Source organism: Protopterus annectens, chromosome 12.part0, assembly GCF_019279795.1.
Source record: "Protopterus annectens isolate FY-2018-M chromosome 12.part0, PAN1.0, whole genome shotgun sequence".
Classification (NCBI taxonomy): Eukaryota; Metazoa; Chordata; order Ceratodontiformes; family Protopteridae; genus Protopterus; species Protopterus annectens.
In genome coordinates this window covers 1,315,886,643-1,315,900,594 of record NC_056746.1, presented here as the reverse complement: position 1 = coordinate 1,315,900,594, position 13,952 = coordinate 1,315,886,643, and the positions used below count along the sequence as shown (strand labels likewise).

General features: G+C 38.4%; 1 protein-coding gene across 1 annotated transcript in view; it reads left to right on the top strand.

Moving 5' to 3' along the window:
* CDH4 (cadherin 4) overlaps positions 1-13,952 on the top strand; it is a 2,239,932-nt gene that overhangs the window by 1,900,094 nt on the left and 325,886 nt on the right. The gene's annotated exons all lie outside the window — the stretch shown is intronic.

Below are 13,952 nucleotides of genomic sequence, written 5' to 3'. Positions count from 1 at the left end.
TAGATCAGTAGAAAGTATGAAAGATCTGCAAGTAATATATTTGTCCCAGAATACCTCTAGCAGTTAGCCAACTTACTGAATTTTGCTTTTTGAAGTCTGCTGCTGCCCACAACACCCCATGGTTTCTTTATACAGCGAACTCCTGTGCTTGCAGACTTTTGTTACAATGTACATTGTACACAGACCTTTTATATGTTCTGTATTCTTATTCTTTTTACAACGTGCTTATAGTCAAAGGATAACTACAACAAACTCTCTAAAGATGTCTGTAACACACATGCACACACACACACCTGTCCTCCCAAAGCATAAATGTCTCTCATCAGGCTTAAAGAAACAAACATTTCATTATTCAGCCATGTATATGTGTGTTGGTTCATCTGAAGCTCTGCTATAAATCTCATACCCATATGCTTCACATATTGTTCAAAAGTCCAGACATCATCCGAGGACCTCTGACAAACACACATGACCAGTTAAGTGCTGTATCAAGAGATGTAAATTAGTAATCGTGCTTCAATAAAGTAGATCACCCTCATGCAATCACCGTAGGACTTCAGAAAGAATGGAAAATGAAAGGGAAGAGTCCTTTCTATAGGATCAAAAACTACACAGGGCCTTGGATGTAATGTGCTGTGCCTGCTGATCAGTTAGGTATGACTGGCCCCATGTCTATTCTTTTCACTTCCTGAGGCGGTGTGTGATAGTCAGTAGTGCGGCAGCTATCATGCAGGCATGCAAGCACAAGGGGGTTCTCCATATTTTGACTCTAACCCCCTTCCTCATAGATGTGAGGTCCTGCTATGCCTTTGTGTGTGTGTGTGTGTGTGTGTGTGTGTGTGTGTGTGTGTGTGTGTGTGTGTGTGTGTGTGTGTGTGTGTGTGTGTGTGTGTGTGTGTGTGTGTACATGTTTGTGTATGTGCTTTTTATACTATTTATACTTTGGGTGCTGACTTGTCTAAACATGGGCTAAACTCTTAGCTGGGCTTATAAGAGCCTCAGAGCCAATAGCCTAGTAACTTCCTATGATCCTATGGTCCTATTAAAGTGTACCCAAGCATCTAAGAATTCATCTTTCTTAACACTTTCAAAGCAAATGACCTTCATAAGTAATTCTATATCCAGTTAATGTAATTTCAGTGTCAAAATGATAAATACACTGGTACATAGACCTCTGTAGATAGCAGACAAGGAGTGTCTGTGTAGACTCGCACCTATTAATGCAGTAGGTATTCCTTTGCATTGCTATTTTGGTTTTCCTCATGAGTTTTCTCATGTGGTTCTGAAACCATGAAGCCCACCTTAAATATATTTATACTGCACCATTCCTCTCACTGTCTGCTACACAGATACAATGCTTTCTTTGTAAAGTCACAGTTCCTGGTGTCACCCACCCCCAGTGTCCTTTGTTTGCCAAGCCATTTTTTCACCTTGTGACACATACTTGTCTGCAGATATGATGCATCTATCTGCATGCTCTGCTTCCATTATGTCCTTCACATTGCACATGCTCTGTTTCTGTTATGTCCTTCACATTGCACATGCTCTGTTTCTGTTATGTCCTTCACATTGCACATGCTCTGCTTCCATTATGTCCTTCACATTGCACATGCTCTATTTCTATTATGTCCTTCACATTGCACATGCTCTATGATATTGTATTCTTCAATGGATACACACCCAGTACTCAGAAAATGTCCTTGTATGCTCCAGTTATCCTGATAACATTATTTTGCAAATTTTTGTGATCTTCGTGTTTTGCTTGGATCCTGATGACCTCAATAAGCCATTTGTCCACAGTAATCCATGCATCCATACATACTTCTTGACACTTTCATCAGATCCCCCACTTTGAATGTGCACATGCATGAGAATTCCCACATGACAAAACAAAGGCCAGCACTCTCCAGACCCAATTCAACAATGTATTCTTCATTTAGTCAGTTTAAAAAACATATACAGGTTTCAGCAACAGCATTCCTCAGTATGGTAATAATATTCAAATGTTCAGAAGTTACTTATCACTTCCTTGAAGGTGACATCACAATTCTTTGTACTCACATTTAAAGATGTATACTTATATATAAATACAAAACTTAAACTAATATTCATTCAAACCAGTAAAAAAATAAAGCTCCTAGTTTCACAATCCAAAAACATTCCTTTACACTAAGCATGTTCTTCCATCCTAATTTATTTGGACCACTAAACATAATTTTGTCAGTACCCAAAAAAATGAAACTGGGCATTAAGATGCTTAAGTGCATGCTTAAACAAGGCATCCAATTCACACTAACATCTAATGTCACTAAGATGTTCAAATATATGTGTTTTAAAAAATCGGGAAATCTTTCCAACATAAAAAGCAGAAGAAGAACATGTAACTAAATGTATAACCCATTGTGGATTACAAGTAATAGCAGTTTTAATTTCATAAACTATAGGAGTGCTTGCTGATGTAAATTCCTCACTTTTCAGAATAACAGCACACACTGTACATATACCACAAGAGAAAGACACCTTTAAAACATTGCCACCCAAAGTAGTTTGTACTGTATTCAACCATTTTGTGTAATGACTAAGATAATTTCCTATAGTCTTACCACATCTATAAGAAAAATAACATTTGTCAGGGAGAATTTCCAACAAATCTTTATCCATCTGTAAAATAAACCAATGATTGTGAAAAATATGGCAAAAATAACTAATATTACTTACTCCCAACAGTGGCAGCCAACCTTAGTTTTTGTCCACCATAAACCTGATGATTCTTATCTTGCTATTTTAATAATTTGTTCCTTGATTTATTATTAGTATTATCCAAAACATGTTGTAATATTTTAGGATCATAACCTCTATTATTAAATCTAGACTTTAAATCTCCATGAACATTGCCACATTCTTCCACTTCAGAACAGATTCTTCTCACCCTGTAATACTGTGATAAAGGAGTGTTATTAGTTATATTTCTAGGATGACAACTAGATGCCTGTAGTAAGGAATTTTTATGGAATTCCTTCCTGTATAAGGAAGTTTTAACACTTCCATCCAACTTTTTCTCAACCAATACATCCAAAAATGAAATTTTGGAAGTATCATAATTTTAAAACAAAGGCCTCACTTATTATCATTGAGATATTGAACAAATTCCAAAAACATTCCAAATCAGATGTCCAAACAAACCAGCAGTCATCCAAACAGTGACACCAAACATCACCATAGTCAATATAAATGTTATAAGTGACATCATATATCAAAAATTGCTCAACATATCCCATACAGAAATCAGCATATATTGGAGTAAAAGAGGATCCCATAATAGTACCTGTAACTGAAAATAGCTTTACTGCCTAAAATAAATATTTTTAGTCAAAATGTGTTTAGTAAAACACAAAAGAAAGGTATTGAAACCTAGACTATATAAATTAACATTATTTAACCCATATTCCAGAGCTTGCAAACCCGCCCAATGAAGAATATTGTTATTTAAGGATTTTATATCCCAGGTACACATATAACATCCCGTTTACTTTTGTACATCTTTTAGTATATTTGAAAATTCTGTAGTATCATGAATCCTAGATCGACATGACCACTATACCCAATAATTTGGGTACAAAAAAATTGCCTTTGTGTACCCATATATATATATATATATATATATATATATATATATATATATTTCCTATCACATCTCTATCTCTACATACAGCCCTTTGGTCAGTTCATCAAATGACATTTTGGTGAACGCAAATAAGTGAAAAAGCAATTCACTGAAACCACCTTCAGTGAACATTAAAATAATTTTTACTGGCAGGCAATCTTTACTGTTGACCAAAGTGGTTTCAGCAAACTGCCTTCAATTTCTTTACATTCTCTGAAACTACCCGATGAAATGGCATGTTACCTTGTCCTTTATACGTCTTCCACTGCTATTATAAGAAAACATCATTCCTTTGCATGAAAGCAAAAATACCCCTGCCCTTACAACTCTTCCAAAGTCACTGCAATAATGCCCAACTCACAATCTCACTTATAATGTAGTGGAAACAAAGAACTGTTTCCCACAAATCTCCACACGAATACCGCAGAGTATTAATTTCACATTGCTAAACAAATCTCCATAAGAATACCGCAGAGTATTAATTTCACATTGCTAAACAAATTTGCATAAGAATACTGCAAAGTATTCATTTTACATTGCTAAACAAATCTGCATAAAAATACTGCAGGGTATTAATTTCATATTGCTAAACAAATCTCCATAAAAATACTGCAGAATATTAATTCATATTGCTAAACAAATATCCATAAGAATACTGCAGAGTATTAATTTCACATTGCTAAACAAATCTCCATAAGAATACTGCAGAGTATTAATTTCACATTGCTAAACAAATCTCCACAAGAATACCGCAGAGTATTAGTTTCCTCACCCTTCCAAAAACATACTTGTTTCACTAACATTGTCCACACTCATGAGCACATGCATGCACTCTCAAGGTGAATTTCTTAGCATCCATGTCTTGAACATGCATAATGTTCTACATTTAGTTTAACTGCCTTTCTAAACTCAAGCTGTATCATTCTCTATTTTCCCAGAGAGCTAGTACATTTGACCTCATACCACATATATTATAGATATATCACTAAATGTGTTTATAAGACAAGTCCGAAATAAACTTTGAAACAGTGCACTTAATTTCTGTGTATGTACAAGCATAACGTCATTCTTTTTTTCTCCTTAAATAAACTTGAAGGCCATTTAGTGTAGGAAATAACACTGCATGGAAGTGGTCACATGACCTATGTCCATCATTTCTTTGCATTTAAAGTCATAATGTAGTTATTATCTTTCTCTTTCATAAGTTTTACAGTCCGTTTAGTGTTTAAAGTATTTTAATGCACTTATCAAGGGTCATGCTCTCAGCCATTGGCCCTTACTCAGCCTCATCATGTCTGATTGCTTAATGTTTACCTTGTCATGGAAAACTTATTTTATACAGTCATAAGGATGGAAACATTAACACTTATAATTTTATGAAAATATGTTAACTTTGAAAAACTATTTTCAGTTCCTTATTGTAAGTGCCCAAGATATGATACAGTGAGTCCTAACACTTTGAAAAAAAACAGTGAATTCCAAACTTTGCTGTTAAAGTTTTAAATCATTTTTTACAGGAAGGCTTTGCCCCCCCCCCCAACTCCCTCCTACTTATATATTTTAACTCCCTGCTGTACCTCAAAAGGGAGAATCTACCCCTGAGACATTAGTGTATAATTTCCCTTCATCACTCTTAAATTCTTATGATTGTAAAATGCAAGTTACAGTCATCAGACTTTCTCTGGTACCCAATATCTTCCTCATCTCTTTTCATATGTAGCCATATGTATGTATCCGCTGGGAAGTCATCTAACCATCCAGAAGCCAGGCCTCATCTCTTTTCATATGTAGCCATATGTATGTATCCACTGGGAAGTCATCTAACCATCCAGAAGCCAGGCCTCATCTCTTTTCATATGTAGCCATATATATGTATGTATGTATCCGCTAACCATTCAGGAGCCAGGCCTCATCTCGTTTCATATGTAGCCATATGTATGTATCCGCTAACCATTCAGAAGCCAGGCCTCATCGCTTTTCATATGTAGCCATATGTATGTATCCACTGGGAGGTCATCTAACCATCCAGAAGCCAGGCCTCATCTCTTTTCATATGTAGCCATATATATGTCTGTATCCGCTAACCATTCAGGAGCCAGGCCTCATCTCTTTTCATATGTAGCCATATGTATGTATCCGCTGGGAAGTCATCTAACCATTCAGAAGCTAGGCCTCATCTCTTTTCATATGTAGCCATATGCATGTATCCACTGGGAAGTCATCTAACCATTCAGGAGCCAGGCCTCATCTCTTTTCATATGTAGCCATATGTATGTATCCGCTAACCATTCAGGAGCCAGGCCTCGTCTCTTTTCATATGTAGCCATATGTATGTATCTGCTGGGAAGTCATCTAACCATTCAGAAGCCAGGCCTCATCTCTTTTCATATGTAGCCATATGTATGTATCCACTGGGAAGTCATCTAACCATTCTGAAGCCAGGCCTCATCTATTTTCATATGTAGCCATTTGCATGTATCCTCTAACCATTCAGAAGCCAGGCCTCATCTCTTTTCATATGTAGCCATATGTATGTATCCGCTAACCATTCAGGAGCCAGGCCTCATCTCTTTTCATATGTAGCCATATGTATGTATCCGCTGGGAAGTCATCTGACCATTCAGAAGCCAGGCCTCATCTCTTTTCATATGTAGCCATATGTATGTATCCACTGGGAAGTCATCTAACCATTCAGAAGCCAGGCCTCATCTCTTTTCATATGTAGCCATATGTATGTATCCGCTGGGAAGTCATCTAACCATTCAGAAGCCAGGCCTCATCTCTTTTCATATGTAGCCATATGTATGTATCTGCTGGGAAGTCATCTAACCATTCAGAAGCCAGGAAATTATCAACTGACTAGTCTAATTTGTGATTACTGTAAGCCATTGTAGACTGGTATATCCCATACTCCCAAATAAGTTGAGCTGGACATGATCTAGTCTTTAGAATCAATGCAATGCACAATAGAAGTCATTACAATTAGTAGCAAAAGCTGTTGAAATGTATACCAGTGTTGTAATCTGTGAACACATGTATAATAAAGTGCATTCAAGGCATTTTAATGTATACAAACAACATTTGCACAACACAGCTAATTTATAAATATACATTTATTCATGTTTGATATCAGGGCAATTCAGTTTACTACTTACTGTCCTTTTATGTCAGGGCTTTGAACCTGTAGTCATACTGATTCAGGTAACTGCCATAGGCTGTTAAATGTCTACCCTGAAGTAAGACTATAACACGCACAAAGAGCCTTAAATTAGTGTGTCATGATCATCGGAAAAAAGGGTTTCTATACATCATTCCTAGAATAATACCAAAGCACCTGATTTAACTATGCCAAATACCTTGATAATCTGCTTTTTTGCATCCTAGTTTTATTTATATCTTCATCTGATATTCTCATTCTGAAACAAGAATACATAAAACAATCCCTTCATTTTTCTAAAATTCTTGCTCTGGTGAGGTCTGTAATTATAGTAAGCGGAACAGGGCAGACCATATCTCCCTGTCTTCAGCAATAGTTTCCAGCTATTCTAAGCTGTCCTCAAGCATCTCTAGGTACGTCTGACCCAGGACTTCCTCCCAGTGCAGGATGACTGGTACACCTCCTGTGGGTGGTACCCTGAGGTAGATTCACAAAATGTCCTCTCAATATGGAGGAGTTGTAACTCTACTCTGAGCTCCTCTTTGATTGCTGATCCCCTACATCTACATGGAATGTGAGACCACTTGCCTTGCAGTGGACCCTCATTGCTGTCTCTTTTATCCACAATCTCATCCTATTGATCATTACGCTGTGCTCATGACTAAAGGTGATGATAAGGATAAAAACTGGGTCATGGCTAGCTACCTGGTGGTGTAATCATTGACTCTAAGCAATTTAGTCACACTGACAAATGTTGATGTCACACCCCATCCAAAGGATTAAATAAGGAATGTGAATGGAAATATGTGATTTGAATAATTGGAGAATTGTTTAATTGTTGAGATGTATAGGGTATTTAAGGGGAAGTGCAAATTTTGTATTTTAAACTCTTGGAAGGTCTGGTGCCAAAGTGTTAAGTTTGTAATAAAATTGGTGTTCTGGAGGTCCGTGACCCCATGACTTTGGTTGGTCGTTTTTTTTTTAATTTTTGCTATACAATATTTGCCTGTTTAATGCAGCTTTGTTTGCTATTTCCCAATAATCTACAATTCTTTACTTTAGTGTAAATATATCACATTAGACCATAGTATGATTGTAGCACTGAATTATTTACAGACTCTGTGATAGCAAGTGAGTCAATTAAAAAGCTGTTTCCCAAAAGCAGAACCAAAGAACCCCTGATTCCCTGAACACAGCTCTACAATAAAGTACTGAAAGACTGGTAACCTCCTAAACATAATGCATAAGTCATAAACAGATCCTAGTCCTGCTTGAGAAGCAAATTCACAGGTAATAGTAGCAGCATGACTATCTCATAGATTGAGCACACCTGTGGCAAAGGTATATTTACTAGTACCCACTTTTGATTGCTTCTGTTCAGCTTCTAATAATGTCTCACTAATCTTTTTATGTCATTTGGCATATAACAAAGAACTTCCACATGACCGTATTTGTTATTACATATCCTTTGTATTATGAGGTGGTACTATCTACCTTGTAATATACATTTTATCGAGTATATTCAGTTATACAGGTTTCCAGGGGCACATCAGACCTGCAGATTCATCACTGGCTGAGACAGTTCATAGCCAGACTATTAGGAGTGAGCTACGCAGTAAAATGAGTAATGTTGCATCATTCCATCAAAAGGGGACAGTACAATTGCCATAAATAACCATATGTAAATGTGCATCCATGTAATGTGTTAGCTTGGTATGGTGGTACCCCGATAATTTTGCCAGTCAGATATTTATGTACATTTAAGAGTTGGTGGCTGGGTGAAACTCTATGTTTTTCACTCCTCCAGCTACCCCTCATTATCCAGGTGGCTTTAAAAATGGCTTTAAACGTTGTTTTTCTCCCATCTATTTTCTCTTGTGTACCCAAAAACGATGCCTCTACTAATGAATTAGTGAAGTGTGTGTGTGTGTGTGTGTGTGTGTGTGTGTGTGTGTGTGTGTGTGTGTGTGTGTGTGTGTGTGTACCTTTTGCCACATCTGAATTACATCTGGCAGCCAGTTAAATGGCTACTCTGATAACTAGCCTCAGCAGGACTCTTTGCAAACAGTCTCTGTCCAGCCTTTGTGCTGCTTGTAAAAAAGCTGATTTTTAGCTTTAGTGTAATATTTAACACAGGTATAATAAACAGGATTGGACCTACTATAAAATATTGCATTGATAGCCTTCCTTTCTTCGGACAAGTACAACCTGACTGCCAGTCTGTGTTTCTATTTAGTTTACCACTATGCCATTTACTTTACAAGTCTGATCCCATTATGTAACTGTTAGTTTCTGCGCCATCTTCAGCATTGCAGCTAAGTATGAAATGTAGATGTGGCAAATATGCTAAACCAGTCCATCTCCGTACTCACCCAGTCATAAAACCGGATCAAACGGGATTCAAAATACCTTATCTGCATGAAGTCATGCTGGGCGTGTATAGCACAATGATCATTCCGGAAATCTATCATTCTATCCTGCATAAATGTTTAACAATCTTATCTAGCATGCAAGAAATACATATGTAACTGGGCTGCGCCTTCATGGGTCTACTCTTTTGCAAGGTTGTTACGAGCACCATCTGTCACATTTGTAGTATCTCTCTGAGAGGCTATAACATTAACAAGTAGTTTGCCAAACACTGCTTCTGTTTAATAAATCTTCCAGACAATATTTTTTTTGTTTTGTTTTCCTCCAAATTTCCTTTAAAGGTACATGTTTAGTATAGCTGTTTATTTTGCTGCAGAGAGAACGTGCAGGTACAGAGAGCAGAAACACACATAATACAAGACTAAATAAAGATACCCCACACTTGTTCTCTAGGATGTACCCTTCTTAAATCTCACAGTGATTAGCTACTCTCTTCCAATGTGTACATGTTAATAATCTTTTGAAAATCCATATCTGCTTATTCTGAGCAAGACATATCCAATGTAATGAATGCTCTGGAAATGTCAACAAAAACATAACCAACCATTAGTTTCCATCCCCAAAACCTCTGTCCTGTCACCAGCATTTTGCAGCATTGCATATTTTTGCATTATACCAAAGCCTTAACAACCAGTCATGGTTCAGGAGTTCTCCTCCCCCTTCAGCCCAACTATACTATATTTGAATTGCTACGCACAGTCATATGACTATGACATACTTCATAAAAATATTAGCCAGTGCTAGCTATAGATTTTCTTTGATTGTATATTTCCACAGTTCTCTTACTGAAAGGAGCAAAAAAAATGGTCATTCCTAATGTTGCAGCTTAAAAATGTAAAGACTAACCAAATATCTAATTGTTTTTTGCTCCTCCCAGCCAGTAATGAAATTAACCACAAATGGCTGCAAATAAGCCAAAACTCAGTTTTGCTTTGTGATCCACAACTGTATCCAAGGCTCTCACCCACAGAACACCTGTTATTTCTAGAACAGTTTTAGGAATTATACAGATGCTAATTTGACAGAAAAGTACATTGTATCCATGTTCTCATATAACCTTGACAGCTATTCATGTCTCGCAGAAGGCACATCTGCGTGTCTGAGTGTTGATTGATTTATTTAAATTTGTTGACCAGGGTTCAGCACTGATCTAAGCGAGCCACTTTCAGATCTGCTGGGAAGATTATGAAAATGAAAAGAATACATCTATATTAGTGGATAATACAAGATACAAAATAAATGTTCAACAAGTAACCTATAACAGTAACTTAGGCTTAATGGCAGGAGAGTGCACAGAGTACTGTAGCCGATACCAATTTTTAGGTATATGCAGTATTTACACTTATGTAAATCTTAAGTAAATCTCTATAGCTTTTATTTTAAAAATAGAGAATTGTAATTATCAGGACCCCTATATAACCTAATAATATGTCCCTATATCAAAGAAAGCCCATTGCAGTCTTAAAACTATATTAAATATTTTGTTTTCCATTAGCAATATAGAATAACTCATTTATTTATTTTTATTTATTTTACATTTGTTGACCGGGCTAGTCTAGCTGGATATATGTCCATTTTCAGTAGAGGCCCGGGGAGAAAAGCTCCACACAAAACAAGACAATGAGACATATTAATCAAAAAAATTTAAAGTACAATAAGAATATAAATTTAATAATAGCATCAACATATAAGTAAGCCACAAAAAAAAAATAAAATACTAGGTCAGTTGATAAGCATCACAATTAAAAGGCTAAAGGTATGCAATTTAGTTTCAACAGTTAGTCGGAGAGAATAAAATAGTATAAGAAGAGATAAGAAGGGATTATAGGAGTAATACAAGATAGGAGAAGAGTGAGAAACAATAGTCTAGAAGAGAGAAGAAGAAGAAAGAAGATGAAGAGAGGGCAGGGGAGAGAATAAGAGGAGTGAGTCAGAGCATAAAAAGGAGAGAAACAGGGCAAGGGAAAAAGTAGGTATCTTCCTTAGCATTATGCAACTTTTTACTGCTGCAGAAAAAAAACTGCTTGCGAATGGTTTTAAAGCATATACATATATATATATATATATATATATATATATATATATATATATGTATATATATGTATATCTATATAAGCCAGTACATACATATATACATAGATACGCATACAGCCATCGATATATATGTATATATCCACATATAGACAGCATTAGGAATGCATATGTGTTAGCATATATATATGGCTCACCTTTCAAAGGGAGAAATCCATGTGTCCGGAAGCTGGAAGGCCTAAAGTATGTTCTCAACATTGCACAATCCTGCAGTACATGCGTAGAATGTGCAATGTCAGTGTGCATTCGCTCATTGCAGATTAGGCAATTTGGTTGCGGATGCCACTATAGTGGAGATGGGGAATAATTGCCTATCCCCACTGTAGTAAACACTACGAGTTCGTATATCACAGTAGGGTGTTGTGGGGGGGGTGCAGGGAGTCATGCCCCCCACCATTACGATATGTATTCCAACTTGCAGTTTGAGTGTCAGTGAAGGTGCCTTTAGAACTGCAGTTCTCTTAAATGTGGTGCAGTAAGAAATGACGGGTTAGTCCTTTCGGTTTGCAGAAAGGGCCATTCGAAGGAATGATTGTCCCCCTGTCAAAGGTGAACACATATATATATCAATATAGGCATATATGGACATACATCTGTAGCTGGAACTGGGAACGTAACCACAACATATATGTCCACATGCACCATTGATATGTTTGAGAGACCCAAACAACATACATTTGGCATGGATAGGTATCCCCCCCCCAGCCAAATACATCTGCTCTGCAAAACAATACCAACCTTAGTAGATCCCATAAGCAGGACCCAACACAACAAGGACAGTACTCCATCCCACCTGTAGGATGTAAGGCTGGCATTACTACCATATCATGCAGTACAGTCAAGTGACATGTCATGCTTGGGGGAATCCCCTGGGCAGGTGCAGTAAGTAGCTGGGATCCCTCATACAATCCAATAGCCCTACACCTGACAATGGTTTCATCAATGTTGGCAAGGACATCCATAAACCCACCATGTCAGCTGGGAACTACCACCCAGTACCCTGATGACCATGGTCTGCAGGGACATACCAACAATGAACCCATGGTCAATGTCACTGGTTATCTCAGAACAAGGGACCCCACCAATGGTGGACTTGTCAAAGGCAGAGAATAAAATCTGAACCTGGTATACCTCCTTAACCCAATCATGACAGGTGTAGATGAGGGTTAGGAGGCGCACAATGCCTATGTAGATCATAGCAGGCTTTTGTACACCATCCCGCTTGTAGGAATGTGCATAGTTGTTATGGGATCTACCTCCGTTCACAGGATATGTTTCCACCAGGATTTCTTGGCATATGCCAACAAACCACAGGTGCCCTCCCATGGGCATACAGTCCTTCAGAGGTCATAGATGTGTCAATGCCCTCCTCCACACTGTTGAGGTGTGTAGCACTACTGGGGTTGCTATAACTCACTGGGTCTGGCTGTTGTGAACACGACTGCCATAATTGCAGTTACTGTTGCATGTATCCCACCACATAGCTGTCTGTAATACTATACAGTGTATGTAATCATATTGTTAGTTGTTGTCTACACCATTCACAGTAGTTGAGTGCCTCACACCCTCCTAAGGGTAGGACTATGCCACCGGCATTGGCACACACATGTTACTTAGGTGAGGATCGCACTAGAGTGGGGAGAGGGACATACGCCCTGCTGTTAGCATGTTCAGTGTCATCCACATTCAGACTGCATATATAGCACTCTGTGGTTTGCCTATCCTGTCCTGGTGGGATTACATGTGCAACAGATGTGTTACCTGCATGAGGACATACCTCCATGTGTACAGTCCTGTACCTGTACTGCATCCTAACCAAAGACACTGTGTGCTGTACCCAGCCATGGCATATGTACCACCCACAACACTTACTAGTGTCCACTGTAGAAGGCCTGCTGACACCACTACACCCATCAGCCATGTGGCACATGGACAAATACAACACAATCTGAACAGATACTGGTGACAAAACAACATTGTTAATTAAAGCTAGGATGCATCATGGCTGAACAGCTACACCTTCCAAGATACTAGCATTTATGCTGACAACATGCTGCACATCATCCCATTGCTACACTGTTGTACAGTCACCCTGTGCATCAGAACCATGTTAGCCTGTCCCTGCATCAATGTTACGGATGTCAGGCAGTGGCACAGGTATCATCATATGCATAGGGTGTGTTGCTGGTTTGCCAGAGGCCTAGGCTGAGCCATACAATTGACAGCATGTGTGTGTGTGTGAGGGGACTGAGTATTGTTAAGGGCCACTGGTGATGTCATGTGTGCAGGTATGTGGTTGCCCTAGGTTCATTGTTTATGTGTGTGTGTGTCTGCATGCACACAGTTCTTCCATATGGCTGCTCTATACAGGGAATTGTGGGACATCTGCAGACTGTACCTGGCAGGGTTTGCAGTTCACCATCTCCGGCCATAGACATGGGACCTGTGCCTGGCAGGGGTGCAACAGGCAGTATCAGGTACAAAGCCAGACCGAGTACTGTCCCCCGAGTTTGATAGACATCCACTGGATCCAGGTCCCTCCTGGGACTGTCCAGGGCCACTTGCACGTGATCAGCTATGATGGGTTGTGGACGACAGTGCTGGGGCTGG